The sequence below is a fragment of the Lycium barbarum genome, chromosome 8, assembly GCF_019175385.1.
Source record: "Lycium barbarum isolate Lr01 chromosome 8, ASM1917538v2, whole genome shotgun sequence".
NCBI lineage: Eukaryota > Viridiplantae > Streptophyta > Magnoliopsida > Solanales > Solanaceae > Lycium > Lycium barbarum.
Window position 1 is genome coordinate 111008734 of NC_083344.1, and position 16009 is coordinate 111024742.

General features: G+C 33.8%; 1 long non-coding RNA gene across 7 annotated transcripts; it reads right to left on the minus strand.

Annotated features, from left to right (window-relative positions):
- Positions 1-10141: 10141 nt before the first annotated feature.
- LOC132606699 (uncharacterized) lies at positions 10142-14694 on the minus strand. 7 transcript variants are annotated; one of them, XR_009570024.1, is made up of 5 exons: positions 14610-14694; positions 12397-14534; positions 11572-11784; positions 11130-11173; positions 10142-11020 (listed from the first exon to the last, which is right to left on the minus strand). It is a non-coding gene; the product is annotated as an uncharacterized LOC132606699 (long non-coding RNA). The 7 variants fall into 7 exon arrangements; XR_009570025.1 differs by having other exon boundaries at positions 12397-13658; positions 14610-14683; XR_009570026.1 differs by lacking the exon at positions 14610-14694 and having other exon boundaries at positions 12397-12705; positions 14306-14601.
- Positions 14695-16009: the final 1315 nt, after the last annotated feature.

The window sequence follows — 16009 nt, forward strand, 5'->3', positions numbered from 1 at the left end:
ACATTCCGGTTACTGCACTTATATTCTGTACCCTTTGTTCAGATTATGATTCTGTTTATTGTACTTTATGCTTTACATACTCGGTACATATTCCGTACTGACCCCCTTTCTTCGGGGGCTGCGTTTCATGCCGCGCAGGTGTACCCAGATGACTAGAAGACATTATAGAAGATGTTCCAGCGGCATTGGCAAGCTCCTTTTGCTCCTGGAGTACTGCCGAGTCAGAGTGTGTATGCTATGTTTTCCGATTATTTGTTAGAGACTTTGCAGACAAAGTCGTGGGTATAGTATGTCAGTTGTGTAAGCGGCTTCGTCAGCCGCTATGCCATTCTGTATTATGTATTAAATTCTATATGATCACAGATTCTGTTTGATTTGGAAAGCATCGAAACGAATATTTTGAGAAGTTATTATGTATTTTATCTTTATTTGATTTTAAAAGTCTAATAAGATTTTGTATGTCCCGAAGGTCTGTGGGTTCGCTCGGCTCTGGATGTGGGGCCAGGTGCCCATCACACCCTAGTGGAAATAGGGTGTGACAATCTTCACAAGCATACTCACCACAAAGTGCATAGTCAATAGGCTCATCATCACCACATTCTAGTTAATTAATTCACAAATTGACATGTTTCTTTGCCTTTTTGGTATGACATTTAAGTAAATGTCTCTTAGGGAGAGAAAAAAAAAATAGTCCTTATATATACTTGAGCATCAGCAATCATTATTCTAAAAAAATGGTGGAATTTTGTTCCTTGACTAAATCGTTTAACAATTAAAAAGGGCCATTTTTTACCCCATCTAACCCTTTTTCAAACAGAACACTTTTTATCCTCATCAAAAGAAAAAATAGCTAATGTAGTGTATTATACTCCTTTATTACTCTTTATAGTGGTATTTTGAAATAATTACAAAACATAGCGAGATTATATAATGTTATAATTTTTATACACTTATACACATATCTGTATATTTGAAAACCCTAACCGCCACTGCCCACCCCAACCTCACTCGTTTGTTTTCGCAAGAGTTCGTCGGTGTTTCAGTTGACCGTTGGACCAATTCTTCTAGGCTCAACTTTGTTCTAATCAAAAGACGTCAAAAGGGTACAGTAAGTACAAAGGGGTTTAATAGAAATTTCACGAACTTCCCAGAGACGGAGGTAGTCACTAGAAGAGGCAAGAATGTCATTGGACTTGAGGAAAGCATAAGGATTAGGATGGAACATTAGTTTCCGAAGTAGGTAAGAGTGATCGAAAGAGAGGACTAGAACAGATGTAAGGGTTGTCACACCCCATTTTAACCGGAGTCAAAATTAAGAGTACAACATATTGGTGATTCCTATTTGTTTTATTTAAGGAGTCGCCACCTAATTAATTTAACGGTGAATTAGGACACCTAGATGTTAACTAAGGCAAAGTTAAAACTAAACCTCAATTAATAGTCTGCTTAACCAGTGTAATTCCAGGTAAGAGCTCTATATTATCCTAAAGGGAAGGGGTTAGGCATCCTTTAGAATCCGTTAACTTACGGTTATCCGACCAAACTTAGGTTGATTAATTAAGGTTAAATGTAGTGTTTGAATTTTGAGAAAATAACTTGTAAAATATAGTAGTGCCATTTGAACTAACTTGTAGGAAGATATAAATAACTTGCAGAGAAGGAATGCTTTTAAAATTGAGATTTATAAATATTGTTAAAACTTGAAATAAAATAATAATGTTATCTTGAAATAAGACTTGTAGAGAATATTTTTTGCATAAAAGGAATATTTTAGATGATATTTTTGAAATGGGATTTATAAATATAGCTCTAACATAATAACACTATCTAAATAAAGACTTCTAGAAAAATACCATAATTCATATGAATAGGTGTTTAAAATGAAAATAAAAAAAAAACTATGAATGTTGCTGAAATTTTAAAAAATATATATGTATATAATAATATAAAACGTAATAAGTTGCTTACAATTAATAATTTTTTAAGTAAAATATGGATTTGATGCAAGATCGTATATCAATATGGTGATGTAAAAAATCCCGAACTTATTTCTTTTTAAAAAAAAAAAGAAATGGCGTGAAAGGCATAAGTTTCTCTTCCTCTCATTTACTTTTATTTAGTTGTATGCGGCTAAAATATGCAATTTGATGAATCTTAGAAAGAGTATATATAAGATATATCAGAATTTATATTTTTTGCACGTTCTAATTTCCAAATCGTCAGAATGACTCATGATTCCCTTTAACTTAACTACTGTCATACCTAATTATTCTAATGTAAAGTAAAATCTCATAAATATTATATGCATTTAACATGACAAAAGGATAATAAATTAGGGGAATTGATTGTTAATTTTCTTAACCACCCATTGCTAAATCAAATCTACGAATTCATTAGGATTTATCTAAGTTAATAAGACGAGGTTAGTTATACAAGATAAGAATACACAACAATAAAAATAAGGGAGAAGGAAGAGATAAAAATGGATCTGGCCCATTTGGGCCACGGCTGCAATTCTGTTTTTGCTATATGGACCTCGACCTAGATTTTTTTATTTTTTATTTTGATGCGGATATGGGCTGACGGGGAATGACTCGAGATGATTACGTTGGACTTTTAGCCCAACACCGAATGCGGAACAAGACGAGTCCCTCGGACTCGTATGCGATGGTCATGCATAAAAACGAAAGAAAATGATTAGTACATAAACAATAAATAAGGCTAAGATGTATATGGTGCAAAAATTCAAAACAAACTAGTGGATTAGGTGTATACTATGTATATTTGAGTATACTTCAAGAATATATAGATATACGGCCTCATTGCCTTAACAAAAATTAAAACTCTTATAAGTATATTGATAGCATTTTAGCCAATCCACCATACAGCAGTCACCAATTACAAAATGTGTTAAGGTAAAGAGTCTGCCCACTCAATGCAAAAAGGAAGAATGCGTATACCAAATCTTATTGCCTGGGAGGAGATAACCAAATCAGATTTTTAACTCTGTTAGCTTATAGCCTTTTACTTAAAACTCCTAAGAGGCACTGAAGCTTATTTCCAGTTTTAACTAACATTTGGAAGCAACATTTATGAGGATAGAAATTTTAACCAGACTTTAATAGCTCACCACATTAGCTAATAACTGAATGACAGGTTCTTAAGAGAGGGTTTTGCGTTGGTTTGGAACATTGTCTCAAATTTAAAAAAAAAACCGAACTACCAAACCTTTGTTAGATAACTATAATTAACTCATGAATTACCTTGTCGAAACACAGACTAACCACACATAAAGTAAACCGAACTGTAAACAAACTTCAAAACCTCTTCAGATTCTCAAATTCAAATGTTCATGGTTATTTATGGAACAACTAATGCACCCATGCTTCATTCAAATAGCTGAAAGACAAGATTGAAAGGGGAAGGGGCACATTCAAACTAAATCTCAATAAACAAGTAGGAATCTGAATTGATTTTCATTTGCTCTTACCTTATAACCTTTGATTAGAAACAACAAACATATTTTATATTTTTTTTTATCTTTCTGTAAACAAGAGTAAACATGTAGGCAGCCAAACAAATTTACATCATGCTTTGTTGAAGCTAAGGTTCAATATTTTAACCATGCTCCAGTGACAATCCTAACTTAAACTTCTGAATATAATCCTGCCTAGATAATTCAAAACACACGTTTAAGAGGACATCTTATCTTCTAAAGCCAATTTTGCAGCAAACATTCGATTGTCCGAGACATTTTGCAAATGACTCTTATACTTACGTGCATGATCATTAGGAAGGATGTAAAATTATTGAGATATAAAACTGAATTTGGGTAGTTAAAGCACTTACGCAAATATTTTAACCAGGCAGATCCAAATTTAATTACTGTTAAAATAACCTCTCAAGTATGACACTTGTTTAAAGAATTTTCAGACTAGCTTGTTAACTAGAAGAGGAAACTAAGAAAAGAAACTAAATTATTTCATTCCCAAGAAGGTAGATTAAACAAAGCTGCTCAAACAGGTTCAAGGGGTAATCATATAGTATGTGTATCATGTTTTGGCAAATAAGGAATCTCAAACACTTTGCCAGATTTAGTAGGTCATTTACACAAGCCTAAAGATGCTAAGGTTGTGCTCCTAATGCTTTTAATCCTTTTTTAAAAAAAAAACAATACCCTATGACTCATGCTACTACCAGCAGTCAACCACATAGCACAGATTCCATAGATTAGATCAATAACAAAGTTATGCTGAACTGGGGCTGGTTAAACTAAAAAAAAAATAAGACATGATTAACTAACAAAATAACCTAAGGCAGCATATAGGAATTTAATAAATCTAACTATAACTTAATACATTATGCAGGATGATCTGTAAAAAAAAAGAGCATTATCCATCTGTTAATCAAGCTTAATAACCAACTAAACCAACACACATAATTCTATTCTTTAGATACAACTAAACTAAGAAAAGAATGTAACTGACATATTTAAACAGACTGGACTGATTATCATACATAAACACGCTTAAACACACAAACATGTTTAACTAAACTATTATACATGACTAATTAAATTCTAACTAATACTAGCATACGAACAAACTTAACTAAACTAACATGCCTTAATCACAAAATAACAAACTAAAATAACACAGAGCAACCAAAGAATGGAAAAAAAAAATAAAACAAGGGAATGGAGAATTACCTTCTTCTAGTGCAGCGAAATGGGTGCAGGGTTTTCGAATCTCTGCTCGAACACTTCAAATTCGATGTCGCGAGACTCGCATTCGCGACAAACGCAGAGCAGACGAGAAATTATTTGAATATATTTTTTGATTCGATGTTTCGTGATACTGTCACAATCAAAAGAAAATATTTTGCAAGGGGTTTCTTGAACAAAAAAAAAAAAAAATTCTGGGGGTTTCCCCTCTCCTCCTTGGTTTGAATTTTCCTCTGTTTCTTGAAGGGATTTTGGGGATCCAAGACCGAGTTTTAGTTAGGGATTTCAGGTATTGAAAGAGTTTATCTTGTAGGGGTTTTTCGAATCCAAAAGCTCTGTCCCTCAACGATCATAGAAATCAATATTTATAGGGGAGATCTAGGGTTTCTTTGTGAAGGAGAGAGAGGAGCGGGGGACAGACGAGTGTGGGGGTGATGGTAAGGTGGTCGGAGATGGAAGTAGTGGGGTGTCAGAGCAGTGGGGCGTGGGGTGTCAGGGGTGAGTGGAGATGAAGCGGAGTGGAGGTAACGTGGGGGCGACGGTGAAGTCAGAGGTATGGTGGAGGTAACGTGACGAAGTGGGAGTGTCAGAGATGGCAGTGGGGCGTGATGGTGTCAGGGGTGAGTGGAGATGAGGCGGAGTGGAGGTAACGTGGGAAGGTGGAAATTAGAGGCGTGGGGGGAGGACGAAGGAGGCAGCGATGGTGAAGGAGGAAAGAAAGTGAGGGGAAAGGAGAGAAGACGCGGCGGAAATGGGGATGGAAAAATGAAGGGGAACCCTTTTAGGGTTTCCCTTATTTTGTCTGAAAATGGGTCGGACCCAGTCCATAAATGGACTGGGTTGATTTTTTAGACCGAATATTAAAAGAATGGGTTAGTGAATTAAACATGGATTGATCAAAAATTGAGATAAGAAATATGGTTTAGTCCAAAAAAATATTAGGAATTAATCGGACTTTGATTTGGGGTCCGGTAAGTCAAAATACGGACCGAGCGCAAAAATAGTTTGGCTTCTAAATTTAAATAAAAGACCTGCTTTAAACAACTTGTGTTAAATATTGCTCAATACAAAATGTGCAATCATCAATGCTCGGATAAAAAATGGCGTTGGAGTAGCCGTGCAACAATATTTCGAAAATCCACACTGAAATAAATATTATTATTTAATTATGCAAAGATAAATGCGATGTGTGTGCGTAAGCTGGTAAAAATGTGAATTATAATAATAATAACTGTAATCGAATAATAAAGTGCCGGTATTGATAAGAGGCTAATAATTATGGTAAACATAATATTTTTTATCTTTTCCAAAAAATATTAGAAGCGTAAATAGGTATTTTGGCAGAGGAACGGGACAAAATTGGGTGTCAACAAGGGTTAGGGTATCTTCATCTAGGGAGAGAATGTATAAATACAACATACACTTCACATACAGTTGGCTTCTCATACAGTTGCCCATTGTTTTGCACATACAGTTTGAGAACATACATTGGATCCAGTTGTCCACACATGTCGTTGTTGTCTTCACATACATACATATATATCCAGTTTCTGCTTTGAAAACACATACATACATAGAGTTCGCCACACATACATTCAATTTTTGCTTTGAAAACACGTAGATACATATAAAGTTTCCCACACATACATGCACATACAAATATAATCACATATTACGCCCTGCAATTTCAGTTACAATGAGGTAGTGTATGCACGTGGATACATGCATTTTGCTATGTTTTGAAATCAAAATGCTAATACATTTTGAAGTAAAAAAAAAAAAGGAAAATCTTGCTATAGTTTGCAAAAATGGGCGTTAGTAGCGCCGTTTACAAAATTTTCCCTATGAGAAATGCCTAAGTTTAATCTTTTATGGTATAGTTTCCGACTAGCCAGCTTTATATAGCTAATAAAGCATCGACAAATTTTACCAGTAGCGGATTTATGTATTCAAATAAGAGAATTTAATAATAATTCTTATGTCAAGGGAATTTAACAATTTATACATTAAAGAATAAATAATTTTTACCCTATTTAAATTTTCAATAAGATTGAACCCCCTTACTCGCCTCTACATGCCTCGCCCCTGTGTTTTACTATTTTAAAGAATAAATTATATAATACTATTTAATTTATTTGAGGAAAAAGATTTGAAGCTCTTGATGAAAACCTTGTCATTATAGATTACGGAACCTTTTAAACAAACTGTTTCAACCTTATCATCATCGATGAAGTCATTTTTTATGTACAAGAAGCATACTTGCAAGTTTTATAAACTCTTGATTTTGGAAATTCAAGCCCACAAAAACTATGAAGATCTTATTCCCATTTAGAATCAGCAAAGTTGTGGTGCTATAGTTAATGCAATGGCCTAGTCAGGACATTTAAAATCATTTGGTATAGTTTTGTATCACTCGAAGCATATTCTTCAAGAAATTACCTAACCACCATTTGAATTCGTGTGTACCATGGAGGATGACAATTGCACGCCTCCTTTTCATATTATTTGCTTTAAGGCTCAAAGTACAAATATGTGTTATCATTATCCTTTTCTGGTTGTCAAGTAGAAAATTTTCTTTTACTACTAGTGATTAGAAAAGTATCATTTGGATCAACAAAGACAACATTACAAATTTCGATAAAAGAACACTTTTATCACTTAATCTTTCATATGTTGATTGGTGTTGGTTAAGAGTTCATTGAGAGATGATGACATTGATATATATTGACATATCCTAGATACTAATACATATGTTAGATATATCTTCACTGCGTTTCAATTGAAATATCTTTCTTGAGGCAAAACGTCAATGCCATTGTCTCGGGGTAAAGAGTACTTCAGTTGACAATCCTAGATATTATATTGCATTTTCCTTCATTTGTTAGTCCTAGTTTAACAAGTGAGTCTAAACCCAAATATAAAAAAAGTCATTATTTGATATTTAATTTGTTTGCTTCTTCGAGAATGTTTTCATTCATCAATCAAACGCCATAAAATATTTCATATGAAAATGTTTTCGATCGAGATGACTGCTTTCCTATCAAATACATTTGGTTTTGTATTGTTTTGAAAAGCGGTTCCATCACTTAAACATTTATCAAAGCACATATAATAAATGCATCTAACTATTGGTCATGCTTATTGACATCAATTCAGTTATTGTGGAAAAAGCGTGTGGAAATCACATTTATAATGAATGTGATTTTTGGTTAAAATAATCTCTAACAATAAAAAATCAATTCTTTTAGTCATCTTCAATCTTATTTTATCACGACCCAATTTCTGACCAAGTCCTAATCGGCACCTAGTGTTTTAGCTTAACCGAGCATACTGTCTTGCCTTTTCTATTCTATTCTAGCTCTATAGCTCTATGCTTACAAATTCAATTTATAGCATTCAATAGCCTACTGGGGTCATAACAAACTCAAATAATTCCTCTCATTTAATATCCAACACTATTCATCGTCTTCTCTAATCAACCACTATTATAGCCAATAAGGATTTCACTCAATACAATTTTTCAACCACAATAAATAATAGTATTTGGACATTTAGTTATACTTCATAAATAAGTTCCAAAGGGTAGAAATTACTGTTCATGCCAAACCTTAGAAAATTCTTTATTTGAGTTCTTGAAGGATTTTGAATATTCTACAATTCTAAGGAAGATTTGATGTTAATACAAGTTTTAACTGAATGTTTTTAACACAAAACTTATAAAGCACACCTTGATTGATCTTGAACACTCATAATGATATTATTTTTTAGATTTTTTTATTGCGATAATTACATTTTTCAATTCTGTCATTCCACATTTTATCCTATTTATTGCACCATATATATTTAAACACCTATAACACTTTATAATAATTTTTACACAATATAAAATATCAATTATAAATGTGACTTGAATCCCCTAAGAGGAACTTTATACCAAGAAGCAACTTTCAAATCCCTGAAAAGAATGGTTGTTGAGGAAGAATGTGCAGCTCACAGTAGCGTGAGAAAGAAGGGTTAAGGTTTGCTTCCTCCAATAGTTTTACCCAACGAGTAGGAAGGATGATTATGCTAACACTCGTGCAGTATTTGGAGGACCGCAATTGATTACTGATCTGATTAAAAAACTCGATGCCAACAAATATGAAATCGCAGCCATTGCTATAATCGAAGAGGCCAAATTAAGGGTAACGGATACAACGGGTGATACGAGGGCAAGAATCCAGACACTGGACACTAGAGTGGTTCAATTTGAAGAGGAGAACATGAAGCTCACCCACCAAGTCGCTACACTTACAATACTAGATTACAACCTCTTGTTTGAAAAGATGTTGATTTTTTAGGATTTGGAGGGGGCCCTATTTATTTTAACAACACAAAGAGATGGCTCGCATACCCTGTTGCCTCAGCTGGAAGGGCAACAAGTTTATCATCAAGAAGATGAATATGAACCCAAGAATGAGGGACTGAGTCTCACCACCAACCCTGGTGGCGACCTGTTGTTGCTGCAGGGCTGAATTCACTATTCACTATAAGAATAAGTGCCGGCTCAATATGGCAAAATCAGATGGGGACCATCCACTAACCCCCTTGTGATTTCATTCGCAAAGCCGTAGACTTAGTAACTTTTTATTTTTATTTTTTTTAAACAAAAGACTTAGCAATTTCATTTGGGCTTGGGCATTATTGGTAGTATAGCCACATAAAAATGAAGCTTTCTCAATCGAGAGGGAAGTCATATCCATGCAAAAAAAAAAAAGTATCAAATAAGCAAAATGTTCATCATATAAAATTAAAGTACTTCAAAATTACATCACTAAAATACTAAAATTTTAAAGCACTATTCAATACTCCAAAACTACATCATCAAAATACTAAAGTTCTAAGTGTTATTCAACATGAATACCCAAAAAAAAAAAAAAATTGATCCTAAAAATGATTTCTAATCGAATCTATCGTCATTGTTACTTCCATCTAAAGATTTTCTTGGTCCGGTTGGTGACAGAGCACCACTTCCTAAATTTGATGCCCGAAAAAGGGAAAAAATATTAATTAGTCCAATTTTAGAACAGAAAAAAGAGATATATTTCCTATTCATAGCTCTTTTAAACTATGTGGACGAATTCGAAACATGAAAATTTTACATTAGGTCACATGTCAAGTTTGGGTGGAAAGAAAATTAAAGGCATATAACAAGGAAGATTCATGATTTCATTCAACATATAACTATGATACATAGAAATGAAAAATCAAGAATTTTTTTGCAAAGTAGGTCCGACAGATAGTAAAGAAAAGGAGGGAAGTAGCAACAACCAAAGCGACTAGAGACCAGGGACTTCTAAAATGGGTATATAAAAAAGCAAATAATAATAATAAACGAATATCTATAACAGTCTTACCTGTGGGGGAGGGGAAAACAAGTAAGCAAACTCTTCAGGGATATTCCCTACGTTACTTTGATATAAGCTAAGTAGCGCATTTAATTGTGAATTCATACTCGTCCCCTCTTGCTGCCACTCTAGAGTTGGAGCGCTAGTGCTAGATAAACCCACATTAAAATGACCAAATCTCCTAGATATATGTTTGAATGCCATAGTTTGAACTACACCCAAGCTTAACCCTCGAACACGGTCAGGGTGTTCAGGACCGAGTATTGTACCAAGGGCATCATTTGGTGAAACTTCAGCAAGACTTTCTGGTCTTTGACTTCGGATTTCTTCAATTTTCTCTTATACGAAAGAAAAACAAGCATGAATGACATGTTAAGTTGGCAAAAATCAGCTTGTAGCACAGAGCAAAAAAAAAACTTGGCAAATTTGGCGATTCAAAAATGGGTCAACCCAATATCTCTTTCAATCTTATTCTAATTCAAGTTCAAAATCAACTTTTGTAGCCTCACAAGGAATGGTATAACCAGACTCAACTAAACTTGAACGGTATCAGAATTTCCAAATTTCACAACCAATGACATAACGGGGTCCCCCCATCTAAGTCCCTTGTATTTACATCAGTACCAGCCACAATCAGAGCTGAAATACAGTGGGAATTTCCATTTTTGGAGCTGATTTAAGCAATGAAACAAGCTAACGACCACCATACAAAGACATGGCTTTTGGGAAAAGTAAACTGATATCCAATAAAGTCTTGGATGAAACAAAAGAATTCCTTTACCGCATTAGTTACATATACGAAGAATTCTTACCCCAATCTCCCTAGCCACATTAGTTACATAACCCCTTCTTTCCTCTTATGAGTGTCAGTCCACATTTGGCCTCGATCAATATCTTTTCCCTTAGCCTTCTGAAATTTTCAAATTGTAGAACATTGGTAATTAAATAAGAATGTACTTATCTAAGCATACCATATTAAACTACCATTTCAGCCCTTCTTCAAGCCAAAGTCTTAGTACCTTCAGTATGAGAAATTTGGCTTTGTCTAATCCATGCAAAGCTCCTACAAGTTAAATGGGAACAATATGAAATATTCAGTCCTTGTCAAAGGTTTAGCACATTTCTCATTCAAATATCCAGCACTACAAAGCAGTTTGAATTTCTTGATGTTGCTCCTAAGTACCTCACTACAATACTAATGGTGACAAGTGAAAATATGTTAGTACAACCAAGCCAACTAATCAAACTTAAAAGATCAAACTTGGTAAACATCTTTCAGGTTAACAATTCTGACCAGTTAAGTTCAAGCAAGTAACAATCTTGCCAATCTTACTAGAAGTATGTGAAAAGAAACATATAAAGAAGCCACAACAGCGATAGAGAAGAAGAAGCAGTAGAAAGATCAACAAAAAGCTACAACAGCAATAGAGAAGAAGCAGTGAAACAAAGACGAAGAAGTACCTTTGTTTCATCTTTCGTGCGATAATTAACAAACAATGCCCATTGATTCATGGGTATGCCATCCGGGGTTTTTTTGATGATCTCTTCTTTACTTAATAACGTCTCTTGAGCCGCACGCCATAGTTTATGCCTGTGGTCCCTTCACTTTTTGTTAAGATTACCGCTAACCCATCTTTTTGCTATTTGTCAAGCAATTCTGCAAAGAAATCGAGGCTTCAAAAAAATGATGTTCATTTAGTGCAGTTTTACATATATAACTAAAAAATGCAAACTAAACAAAATACTTTATAAGGCAGTACATATAGATTTCATCAAAAACACAGTCTACACAAGATTTGTGCATATCTAGCCATTTTCAAAGTCGATAAGGAAGTACAATGAATTTTGGCAAGCTGCCCCAAAACTCTAGAAATCAAACGCGGATCTAGGATTTAAACTCTTGGGGTTCAACCTTTTAAATTTTTTAGCATTGAAGAATTATATTTCTAAAGTTATGGGTTCATATCTACTATTTATTATAAATTTAGTAAATTTTTACATATAAATTTGTACACCGCATCGAAAGTTTGGGGTTCAATTGAAACCCAAATTATAATGCTCCATCCACCCCTACTAGAAATTATGTCGGTTGCTTTGCCAATAGGTGCATCATATTCATTACATTCTACAAATATCCGCAATCCATTTGCCAAGTTATGGACATCTTTAGCCTTCAATCTAATTGTTTTTGTTACTTGATGTTGATTTACAATAAAATAAAGATCAAGTTAAAAATTAATCGAGGAAAACAAAAAGTAATATGCAATCACTTTAAATTATATGTACCTATAACATCAACAAGCCAATCATGATTGTCTTCATCATCTTTACGTTTGGTTGGCTATTAAGAGACTCCATCAGATGAAGATGGAACAATAGACTATTTAGAGACTCCATCAGATGATGAAGATGGAAATGTAGAGACTCCATCAGATGATGGAGATGGAACGGCGAGCTGTGTAGACTGAGTAGGATGTAAAGAGGCTCGATAAGATGATGAAGATGAAGCTTGAGCATGTGATGACTACCCTGGAGCAAGTGAAGAGATCCTGACTGATTTGAACATATTTTTATACTGATTTTGCTTCGGCATCTCTACATACATATTAAAAAGGTTGTAAACTTACGCACCTATCTTAATATGAAATGAAATCACATCCAGCCAATTTAAAACAATTAAAATATAATCAAGACAATTTAAAGACCGCTCCTTGAAAATGAGCCAGATCCAAGATTTATCGATTGGCATAATGATTCAACTTGAAGTTAAAATAACATCACAGTATCAAAATGAGAAATTTAGTTCATATTTTCAATGGTGTATTTTGGAAAATAGACGTCACACAGAATAATGAACACCTCTTGAACCTTCTAGTCTGAGGTTTATGTTATGCTGAAAGGGAAAGATAGTTATGAAGAAGATAACCTTGATATTCAGGGATTTTAACAAGCAACAAAAGTTAATTACTTCATAACCATGAAATTAGTTCACTTAGGTTTACCAAAGAGCAGTGATGTCACCATATAGAAGACTAAACCCCGAAGTTAAGGTACAAACTGCCACACTACAAAAAACTTAATGCTCACCGAAAATGAAGATACTAAAAAGTCAACTAGGTCAATACGAGAGGATCAGATTAGGACCCAAACAAAATTCTTGTAATAAACTATCCAAATTGTCTTCAATCTGACTAATCCCCACCAGTCAAACCAAGGGCAAATAAGTAAAGTACAGTAACAATTTTTCCAAATTACCTAAGCAAACAATTTGCCATAGCTGAGAAGAAGACATGGATCGATGATACTAAAACTGGGAGTTAAAATGCTTACCTTGAATGACAAATCGATTAACCCAAATTGTGGAAGTATCGATATTACCAGATCACCAATTGTGATTCTGAAATTTAATATCAATTCAGATTCTAAAACTACAACTATACTGCTATAACTAGATCTACTGAAAGTTGATAAGATTTGATATCTATCAAATGATTTACTGTCGACGTCGATCCTAATAGCTTCACCGGCAGTTTTGATCCCTTGGCTACCTATATGATATTTAGGTTAATATTAGTAGGGACAACAACTAAAAATGTCAAAATTAATTTGCATGAGATCCAAATACGAGACAAAGCAAAATTAAAGCAAATATCAAACGAATTTGAATTGAAAAATAACAAAAATAGACTGAACACTAAAAGAAAGAAAGAAATAAAAGCATTAGAACAGGAACCGGAGAGGATCGCTACAATCCCAAACATGCATGAACTAACATATAGAAAGTAGAACTAACAAAGGAATTTTAGTTCTGTGGTTATCAAACACACAAAAAGTGAAATCGACTGTTAGTTTACCAAAGGATTATAATTATTAGAAAGTGAAATAGACTATTTCAAACACTTAGAACAGAAATATCACTACACAGAAACATAAATTTCAAAATCAAATACAGAGTAAGCGATTCCTTTCATACATGAACCCTAAAACTGATTTAGAAGAGGAATCGTGGAAAAAGTCTGCTACTGGTTCATAACATAAGATACCCGTAGAATGCACAAAACAAAGTTGAGAAATTCACAAATCATTTTTGTTCTCTGGTTAGAAGATGAAGAGCATATATATATAACATATAAACAAAGAGCAAATTCAGAAATTACAAAGATGAAGAGCTATAGAAGAGGGATCGAGAGATAACCGATGGAAAGTTCTGGCGGAGAACGAAATAAGAGAAGCACTAAAATATATGGTTGTCAAGATCCAATTATAGATCTAAGTTTAATTGAGAAATTGAAATCGAATCAAACACTTTTTTGGGACAATTTTCTTATTATATAAACTGGAAAATGGAACTTAAATACAAGAGAAAAACTAGCTGAATCAAACTAAGTGAAGCAATGATAGAAAGTTCCATAGCCGATGTTAATCTGCAGAAAGAGTTGAGAAGAGAATTACAAATAGGAAGAGAGAGAATACAGAAGAAGAGGAAGAAGTGAAGATACCAGATAATCGTTGCCTTCCTCCCCCTCTCCCCCTCTCTCTCTCTCTCTCTCTCTCTCTCTCTCTCTTATTGTGCTACTAGTTATGTGAGGCCCGGGCTTAAACTCAAGATATAAAAGTAGATATTTTAACTAAAAAAATATAATTTGTGTTAGTATAAGTGTACAACAACAACAACAACCATATACCTATTGTAGTCCACAAGTGGGTAATTATATAAAAGCAAAATTTTCATTCCACTGCTTTAATATTTTAACTTTCATTTTGATAAAATTATTTACTTCAAATCAAATGCGGAGCCAGAATTTGACATTTATAACTTATGTATCCTAATTTTCTGAAGTTATTTAGTTCTAAATAAATAATCTATACATAGTTAATGAACTTTTAAGACAAATACATAATTTAACTTGTGCAGCGGATGGAGCTGCTCCTCTCTTAATTAGGGATTAGGGGTTCGAACATGGATATGGAAAAAATCTTTGGAGGAAGCGTTCCCTCCGAATAGGCGCGATACAGTGCTAATTATCTAGATTAATTGGGCTTAAATGCGGATATCGAGCACGAACCAGAAAATCAAAGAACATGAAAAATGAGGTACAAGGTTCGATAGCTTTTGAAAAGTAGACCTTAAAAATAAAAAATAAAAAAATTGACTTAAATAAATAAGATTAGGACCTAAAAGTAATTAATTAATTTTTTTTAAAAGAATTAGAAATTATTGTGAGGACTACAAAAGTCCCCAGGTTCGATAGCTTTTGAAAAGTAGACCTTAAAAATAAAAAATCAAAAAATTTACTTAAATAAATAAAATTAGGACATAAAAGTAATTAATTAAAAAAAATTTAAAAATTTGGGAAACTCTTGTGAGGACTACAAAAGTCCTCACATTCCCTCTTATATTATATAGTAATATAACAACCTCTGCCACGTGGCTCAATCCTTACCCTTCCTGCTAATTAATTAAGAATAAATCCAGTCGCTCGATTTGAAAGTTAGTTGCTTCCTTATTCTTCTTAGACCCAATTTCGAATCCAGCTACACGCAATTATATGTATTATTTAGTAGGGTCATGACATACCCTTCCTCTTTATATCATCCTTGACCTCAAGGATGAGAATTAAAATCCAAAAATTTGGACTTCAGAAATTGGTAATCCTCCCAAGTCGCGTGCTCTGGAGGCAAGTTAGACCACTGAACCAGTAATTTAACCATAGCCACATTGTTATTATTCATCATATGTCTCTGAAGAATTGTTCTGGTTTAACTAAGAATTGCTCATTATCATTAGTAATAGGTAAAATAGTTTGCACCACCACTTTGTTGCCCACCATTTTCTTGAGTAAGGAAACAAGATGTACCTTGGAGATGGAGTAAATCCAATCTGTAAGCCACCTTTCCC